We start from the raw sequence: 10,535 nt of genomic DNA on the forward strand, positions 1-10,535 counted from the left end.
CTAGGATCAGGTCCCCCCTGTCCATGTAATCTGATTCATTATGATCTAGGATCAGGTCCCTCCTCTCCATGTAATCTGATTCATTATGATCTAGGATCAGGTCCCCTCTCCATGTAATCTGATTCATTATGATCTAGGATCAGGTCCCCCAGTCCATGTATTCTGATTCATTATGATCTAGGATCAGGTCCCCCTGTCCATGTAATCTGATTCATTATGATCTAGGATCAGGTCCCCTCTCCATGTAATCTGATTCATTATGATCTAGGATCAGGTCCCCCCTCTCCATGTAATCTGATTCATTATGATCTAGGATCAGGTCCTCCTCTCCATGTAATCTGATTCATTATGATCTAGGATCAGGTCCCCCAGTCCATGTAATCTGATTCATTATGATCTATGATCAGGTCCCCCAGTCCATGTAATCTGATTCATTATGATCTAGGATCAGGTCCCCCCTGTCCATGTAATCTGATTCATTATGATCTAGGATCAGGTCCCTCCTCTCCATGTAATCTGATTCATTATGATCTAGGATCAGGTCCCCTCTCCATGTAATCTGATTCATTATGATCTAGGATCAGGTCCCCCAGTCCATGTATTCTGATTCATTATGATCTAGGATCAGGTCCCCCTGTCCATGTAATCTGATTCATTATGATCTAGGATCAGGTCCCCTCTCCATGTAATCTGATTCATTATGATCTAGGATCAGGTCCCCCCTCTCCATGTAATCTGATTCATTATGATCTAGGATCAGGTCCTCCTCTCCATGTAATCTGATTCATTATGATATTGGATCTACCCTGTCTAACCACTGGGCCTCCATTGAGTCTCCATGTGTCAAGCAGTACAGAGAAACACCCTCTAGATGAGAGCAGAGGCTCTTGGATCCACCCTGTCTAACCACTGGGCCTCCATTGAGTCTCCATGTGTCAAGCAGTACAGAGAAACACCCTCTAGATGACAGCAGAGGCTCTTGGATCTACCCTGTCTAACCACCAGTTTAGTGATCTCGTTCCATCAATATGTCCATACTACTTTCACAACCAATTAGAGGTCTTGACCAGCAATGTCCCATTGGGCTCAACCAAGCCGAGAGTGAGGTTCTAGAAAGAGGACTGACTTTCATACCAACTCCTAAACAGGTGGACTGACTTTCATACCAACTCCTAAACAGGTGGACTGCAGGGAGCTCCGGAGGGATCTACACGTCTATCATAGAAGATTGAAGTTATCAGATCATTTTGAATATGAAACAGATTTTCCTCGGATACTATTTCTAAACCCCTCACATTGGGAACCTCAGTTGGAGTCAGTGTCAGAAACTATACAGACTCTTATACGTAGGGATGTGGCTTCCTTTTATATTACAGTACGTGTCCTCAAATGTTCTGTAATCGTACTAATTGAATAATAATAATTGAATTTCACAATTCAGAACCAGACCTCTATATCACCTTTACCTTACAATACATTTAAAAAATCAATCTCTAGAATTATAGTGATGAAACCAGCAGATAAAGGGGCTCAGATTGTTGTAATGGATAAAGTGAATGTCTTCTTGAAGCCAATAGACAATAGGATCATGTTAAACACTATGTTCCATTGTCCCACTCAACACAACCAGAAAACACAAAGATGAATCCAGGAGATAAACTGTATGAGGATAAGTACATTACAGATAAACAGATGGTCTGTCTTTTAGGGCCAGATTCTCCAAGGCCTCGGCAGTTTTACTTACTGCCTAAAATACATATCTCCTGAGACGTGGGCGGTTCCCTGCAGCTGAACAATAGGAAGTGATTGTATCTCAGAGACGTGGGCGGTTCCCTGCAGCTGACCAATAGGAAGTGATTGTGTCTCAGAGACGTGGGCGGTTCCCTGCAGCTGACCAATAGGAAGTGATTGTGTCTCAGAGACGTGGGCGGTTCCCTGCAGCTGACCAATAGGAAGTGATTGTGTCTCAGAGACGTGGGCGGTTCCCTGCAGCTGACCAATAGGAAGTGATTGTGTCTCAGAGACGTGGGCGGTTCCCTGCAGCTGACCAATAGGAAGTGATTGTGTCTCAGAGACGTGGGCGGTTCCCTGCAGCTGACCAATAGGAAGTGATTGTGTCTCAGAGACGTGGGCGGTTCCCTGCAGCTGACCAATAGGAAGTGATTGTGTCTCAGAGACGTGGGCGGTTCCCTGCAGCTGACCAATAGGAAGTGATTGTGTCTCAGAGACGTGGGCGGTTCCCTGCAGCTGACCAATAGGAAGTGATTGTGTCTGAGACGTGGGCGGTTCCCTGCAGCTGACCAACAGGAAGTAATTGTGTCTCAGAGACGTGGGCGGTTCCCTGCGGCTGACCAATAGGAAGTAATTGTGTCTCAGAGAAAGCTTGTTGCTGGAAAGCTTGATGAGCTCCAGCAGGCAGAAGGACAATGTGGTTCATTCAGAAGGACAATGTGGTTCATTCAGAAGGACAATGTGGTTCATTCAGAAGGACAATGTGGTTCATTCAGAAGGACAATGTGGTTCATTCAGAAGGACATTGTGGATCATTCAGAAGGGCTTTTATTGAGGGCAGAAACTATGAAGAAGAGGATGATGACTATTATGACGATATTGATGGAGTAACAGATTAATGAGGCTGAGGGTGATCTCTACAACAACGATGGTGTTATTGATGGAGTAACAGATTAATGAGGCTGAGGGTGTTGACTAAAATAACGATGGTGATATTGATGGAGTAACAGATTAATGAGGCTGAGGGTGATGACTACAACAACGATGGTGATATTGATGGAGGAAGAGATTAATGAGGCTGAGGGTGATGACTACAACAACGATGGTGATATTGATGGAGGAATAGAGTAATGAGGCTGAGGATGATGACTACAACAACGATGGTGATATTGATGGAGGAATAGATGAATGAGGCTGAGGGTGATGACTACAACAACGATGGTGATATTGATGGAGTAACAGATTAATGAGGCTGAGGGTGGTGACTACAACAACGATGGTGATATTGATGGAGGAACAGATTAATGAGGCTGAGGGTGATGACTACAACAATGATGGTGATATTGATGGAGTAACAGATTAATGAGGCTGAGGGTGATGACTACAACAACGATGGTGATATTGATGGAGGAATAGATTAATGAGGCTGAGGGTGATGACTACAACAACGATGGTGATATTGATGGAGGAATAGTTTAATGAGGCTGAGGGTGATGACTACAACAACGATGGTGATATTGATGGAGGAAGAGATTAATGAGGCTGAGGGTATTGACTACAACAACGATGGTGATATTGATGGAGGAATAGATTAATGAGGCTGAGTGTGATGACAACAACGATGGTGATATTGATGGAGGAATAGATGAATGAGGCTGAGGGTGATGACTACAACAACGATGGTGATATTGATGGAGGAATAGATTAATGAGGCTGAGGGTGATGACTACAACAACGATGGTGATATTGATGGAGGAATAGATTAATGAGGATGAGGGTGATGACTACAACAACGATGGTGATATTGATGGAGGAATAGATTAATGAGGCTGAGGATGATAACTACAACAACGATGGTGATATTGATGGAGGAATAGATTAATGAGGCTGAGGGTGATGACTACAACAACGATGGTGATATTGATGGAGGAATAGATGAATGAGGCTGAGGGTGATGACTAAAACAACGATGGTGATATTGATGGAGGAATAGATGAATGAGGCTGAGGGTGATGACTACAACAACGATGGTGATATTGATGGAGGAATAGATTAATGAGGCTGAGGGTGATGACTACAACAACGATGGTGATATTGATGGAGGAATAGATTAATGAGGCTGAGGGTGATGACTACAACAACGATGGTGATATTGATGGAGGAATAGATTAATGAGGCTGAGGGTGATGACTACAACAACGATGGTGATATTGATGGAGGAATAGATGAATGAGGCTGAGGGTGATGACTACAACAACGATGGTGATATTGATGGAATAGATGAATTAGGCTGAGGGTGATGACTACAACAACAATGGTGATATTGATGGAGGAATAGATGAATGAGGCTGAGGGTGATGACTACAACAACGATGGCGATATTGATGGAATAGATGAATGAGGCTGAGGGTGATGACTACAACAACAATGGTGATATTGATGGAGGAATAGATGAATGAGGCTGAGGGTGATGACTACAACAACGATGGTGACATTGATGGAGGAATAGATGAATGAGGCTGAGGGTGATGACTACAACAACGATGGTGATATTGATGGAGGAACAGATGAATGAGGCTGAGGGTGATGACGACAACAACGATGGTGATATTGATGGAGGAATAGATTAATGAGGCTGAGGGTGATGACTACAACAACGATGGTGATATTGATGGAGGAATAGATTAATGAGGCTGAGGGTGATGACTACAACAACGATGGTGATATTGATGGAGGAATAGATGAATGAGGCTGAGGGTGATGACTAAAACAACGATGGTGATATTGATGGAGGAATAGATTAATGAGGATGATGACTACAACAACGATGGTGATATTGATGAAGGAATAGATTAATGAGGCTGAGGGTTATGACTAAAACAACGATGGTGATATTGATGGAGGAATAGATGAATGAGGCTGAGGGTGATGACTACAACAACGATGGTGATATTGATGGAGGAATAGATGAATGAGGCTGAGGGTGATGACTACAACAACGATGGTGATATTGATGGAGGAATAGATTAATGAGGCTGAGGGTGATGACTACAACAACGATGGTGATATTGATGGAGGAATAGATTAATGAGGCTGAGGGTGATGACTACAATAACGATGGTGATATTGATGGAGGAATAGATTAATGAGGCTGAGGGTGATGACTACAACAACGATGGTGATATTGATGGAGGAAGAGATTAATGAGGCTGAGGGTGATGACTACAACAACGATGGTGATATTGATGGAGGAATAGATGAATGAGGCTGAGGGTGATGACTACAACAACGATGGTGATATTGATGGAATAGATGAATTAGGCTGAGGGTGATGACTACAACAACAATGGTGATATTGATGGAGGAATAGATGAATGAGGCTGAGGGTGATGACTACAACAACGATGGCGATATTGATGGAATAGATGAATGAGGCTGAGGGTGATGACTACAACAACAATGGTGATATTGATGGAGGAATAGATGAATGAGGCTGAGGGTGATGACTACAACAACGATGGTGACATTGATGGAGGAATAGATGAATGAGGCTGAGGGTGATGACTACAACAACGATGGTGATATTGATGGAGGAACAGATGAATGAGGCTGAGGGTGATGACTACAACAACGATGGTGTTATTGATGAGGAATAGATTAATGAGGCTGAGGGTGATGACGACAACAACGATGGTGATATTGATGGAGGAATAGATTAATGAGGCTGAGGGTGATGACTACAACAACGATGGTGATATTGATGGAGGAATAGATTAATGAGGCTGAGGGTGATGACTACAACAACGATGGTGATATTGATGGAGGAATAGATGAATGAGGCTGAGGGTGATGACTACAACAACGATGGTGTTATTGATGGAGGGATAGATGAATGAGGCTGAGGGTGATGACTACAACAACAATGGTGATATTGATTTAGGAACAGATGAAGAAGGCTGAGGGTGATGACTACAACAACGATGGTGATATTGATGGAGGAATAGATAAATGAAGCTGAGGGTGATGACTACAACAACGATGGTGTTATTGATGGAGGGATAGATGAATGAGGCTGAGGGTGATGACTACAACAACGATGGTGATATTGATGGAGGGATAGATGAATGAGGCTGAGGGTGATGACTACAACAACGATGGTGATATTGATGGAGGAATAGATTAATGAGGCTGAGGGTGATGACTACAACAACGATGGTGATATTGATGGAGGAATAGATTAATGAGGATGAGGGTGATGACTACAACAACGATGGTGATATTGATGGAGGAATAGATTAATGAGGCTGAGGCTGATGACTACAACAACGATGGTGATATTGATGAAGGAATAGATTAATGAGGCTGAGGATGATGACTACAGCAACGATGGTGATATTGATGAAGGAATAGATTAATGAGGCTGAGGGTGATGACTAAAACAACGATGGTGATATTGATGGAGGAATAGATGAATGAGGCTGAGGGTGATGACTACAACAACGATGGTGATATTGATGGAGGAATAGATTAATGAGGCTGAGGGTGATGACTACAACAACGATGGTGATATTGATGGAGGAATAGATTAATGAGGCTGAGGGTGATGACTACAACAACGATGGTGATATTGATGGAGGAATAGATGAATGAGGCTGAGGGTGATGACTACAACAACGATGGTGTTATTGATGGAGGGATAGATGAATGAGGCTGAGGGTGATGACTACAACAACAATGGTGATATTGATGGAGGAACAGATGAAGAAGGCTGAGGGTGATGACTACAACAACGATGGTGATATTGATGGAGGAATAGATAAATGAAGCTGAGGGTGATGACTACAACAACAATGGTGTTATTGATGGAGGGATAGATGAATGAGGCTGAGGGTGATGACTACAACAACGATGGTGATATTGATGGAGGGATAGATGAATGAGGCTGAGGGTGATGACTACAACAACGATGGTGATATTGATGGAGGAATAGAATAATGAGGCTGAGGGTGATGACTACAACAACGATGGTGATATTGATGGAGGAATAGATTAATGAGGATGAGGGTGATGACTACAACAACGATGGTGATATTGATGGAGGAATAGATTAATGAGGCTGAGGAGGATGACTACAACAACGATGGTGATATTGATGAAGGAATAGATTAATGAGGCTGAGGATGATGACTACAGCAACGATGGTGATATTGATGAAGGAATAGATTAATGAGGCTGAGGGTGATGACTAAAACAACGATGGTGATATTGATGGAGGAATAGATGAATGAGGCTGAGGGTGATGACTACAACAACGATGGTGATATTGATGGAGGAATAGATGAATGAGGCTGAGGGTGATGACTACAACAACGATGGTGATATTGATGGAGGAATAGATGAATGAGGCTGAGGGTGATGACTACAACAACGATGGTGATATTGATGGAGGAATAGATGAATGAGGCTGAGGGTGATGACTACAACAACGATGGTGATATTGATGGAGGAATAGATGAATGAGGCTGAGGGTGATGACTACAACAACGATGGTGATATTGATGGAGGAATAGATGAATGAGGCTGAGGGTGATGACTACAACAACGATGGTGATATTGATGGAGGAATTGATAAATGAAGCTGAGGGTGATGACTACAACAACGATGGTGTTATTGATGGAGGGATAGATGAATGAGGCTGAGGGTGATGACTACAACAACGATGGTGATATTGATGGAGGGATAGATGAATGAGGCTGAGGGTGATGACTACAACAACGATGGTGATATTGATGGAGTAATAGATTAATGAGGATGAGGGTGATGACTACAACAACGATGGTGATATTGATGGAGGAATAGATTAATGAGGCTGAGGCTGATGACTACAACAACGATGGTGATATTGATGAAGGAATAGATTAATGAGGCTGAGGATGATGACTACAGCAACGATGGTGATATTGATGAAGGAATAGATTAATGAGGCTGAGGGTGATGACTAAAACAACGATGGTGATATTGATGGAGGAATAGATGAATGAGGCTGAGGGTGATGACTACAACAACGATGGTGATATTGATGGAGGAATAGATTAATGAGGCTGAGGGTGATGACTACAACAACGATGGTGATATTGATGGAGGAATAGATTAATGAGGCTGAGGGTGATGACTACAACAACGATGGTGATATTGATGGAGGAATAGATGAATGAGGCTGAGGGTGATGACTACAACAACGATGGTGTTATTGATGGAGGGATAGATGAATGAGGCTGAGGGTGATGACTACAACAACAATGGTGATATTGATGGAGGAACAGATGAAGAAGGCTGAGGGTGATGACTACAACAACGATGGTGATATTGATGGAGGAATAGATAAATGAAGCTGAGGGTGATGACTACAACAACGATGGTGTTATTGATGGAGGGATAGATGAATGAGGCTGAGGGTGATGACTACAACAACGATGGTGATATTGATGGAGGGATAGATGAATGAGGCTGAGGGTGATGACTACAACAACGATGGTGATATTGATGGAGGAATAGAATAATGAGGCTGAGGGTGATGACTACAACAACGATGGTGATATTGATGGAGGAATAGATTAATGAGGATGAGGGTGATGACTACAACAACGATGGTGATATTGATGGAGGAATAGATTAATGAGGCTGAGGATGATGACTACAACAACGATGGTGATATTGATGAAGGAATAGATTAATGAGGCTGAGGGTGATGACTACAGCAACGATGGTGATATTGATGAAGGAATAGATTAATGAGGCTGAGGGTGATGACTAAAACAACGATGGTGATATTGATGGAGGAATAGATGAATGAGGCTGAGGGTGATGACTACAACAACGATGGTGATATTGATGGAGGAATAGATGAATGAGGCTGAGGGTGATGACTACAACAACGATGGTGATATTGATGGAGGAATAGATGAATGAGGCTGAGGGTGATGACTACAACAACGATGGTGATATTGATGGAGGAATAGATTAATGAGGCTGAGGGTGATGACTACAACAACGATGGTGATATTGATGGAGAAATAGATGAATGAGGCTGAGGGTGATGACTACAACAACGATGGTGATATTGATGGAGGAATAGATTAATGAGGCTGAGGGTGATGACTACAACAACGATGGTGATATTGATGGAGAAATAGATTAATGAGGCTGAGGGTGATGACTACAACAACGATGGTGATATTGATGGAGGAATAGATTAATGAGGCTGAGGGTGATGACTACAACAACGATGGTGATATTGATGGAGGAATAGATGAATGAGGCTGAGGGTGATGACTACAACAACGATGGTGTTATTGATGGAGGGATAGATGAATGAGGCTGAGGGTGATGACTACAACAACAATGGTGATATTGATGGAGGAACAGATGAAGAAGGCTGAGGGTGATGACTACAACAACGATGGTGATATTGATGGAGGAATAGATAAATGAAGCTGAGGGTGATGACTACAACAACGATGGTGTTATTGATGGAGGGATAGATGAATGAGGCTGAGGGTGATGACTACAACAACGATGGTGATATTGATGGAGGGATAGATGAATGAGGCTGAGGGTGATGACTACAACAACGATGGTGATATTGATGGAGGAATAGAATAATGAGGCTGAGGGTGATGACTACAACAACGATGGTGATATTGATGGAGGAATAGATTAATGAGGATGAGGGTGATGACTACAACAACGATGGTGATATTGATGGAGGAATAGATTAATGAGGCTGAGGATGATGACTACAACAACGATGGTGATATTGATGAAGGAATAGATTAATGAGGCTGAGGGTGATGACTACAGCAACGATGGTGATATTGATGAAGGAATAGATTAATGAGGCTGAGGGTGATGACTAAAACAACGATGGTGATATTGATGGAGGAATAGATGAATGAGGCTGAGGGTGATGACTACAACAACGATGGTGATATTGATGGAGGAATAGATGAATGAGGCTGAGGGTGATGACTACAACAACGATGGTGATATTGATGGAGGAATAGATGAATGAGGCTGAGGGTGATGACTACAACAACGATGGTGATATTGATGGAGGAATAGATTAATGAGGCTGAGGGTGATGACTACAACAACGATGGTGATATTGATGGAGAAATAGATTAATGAGGCTGAGGGTGATGACTACAACAACGATGGTGATATTGATGGAGGAATAGATTAATGAGGCTGAGGGTGATGACTACAACAACGATGGTGATATTGATGGAGGAATAGATTAATGAGGCTGAGGATGATGACTACAACAACGATGGTGATATTGATGAAGGAATAGATTAATGAGGCTGAGGATGATGACTACAGCAACGATGGTGATATTGATGAAGGAATAGATTAATGAGGCTGAGGGTGATGACTACAACAACGATGGTGATATTGATGGAGGAATAGATGAATGAGGCTGAGGGTGATGACTACAACAACGATGGTGATATTGATGGAGGAATAGATGAATGAGGCTGAGGGTGATGACTACAAGAACGATGGTGATATTGATGGAGGAATAGATGAATGAGGCTGAGGGTGATGACTACAACAACGATGGTGATATTGATGGAGGAATAGATGAATGAGGCTGAGGGTGATGACTACAACAACGATGGTGATATTGATGGAGGAATAGATGAATGAGGCTGAGGGTGATGACTACAACAACGATGGTGATATTGATGGAGGAATAGATTAATGAGGCTGAGGGTGATGACGACAACAACGATGGTGATAT

Source organism: Salvelinus fontinalis, chromosome 34 (assembly GCF_029448725.1).
Source record: "Salvelinus fontinalis isolate EN_2023a chromosome 34, ASM2944872v1, whole genome shotgun sequence".
NCBI classification, from domain to species: Eukaryota; Metazoa; Chordata; class Actinopteri; order Salmoniformes; family Salmonidae; genus Salvelinus; species Salvelinus fontinalis.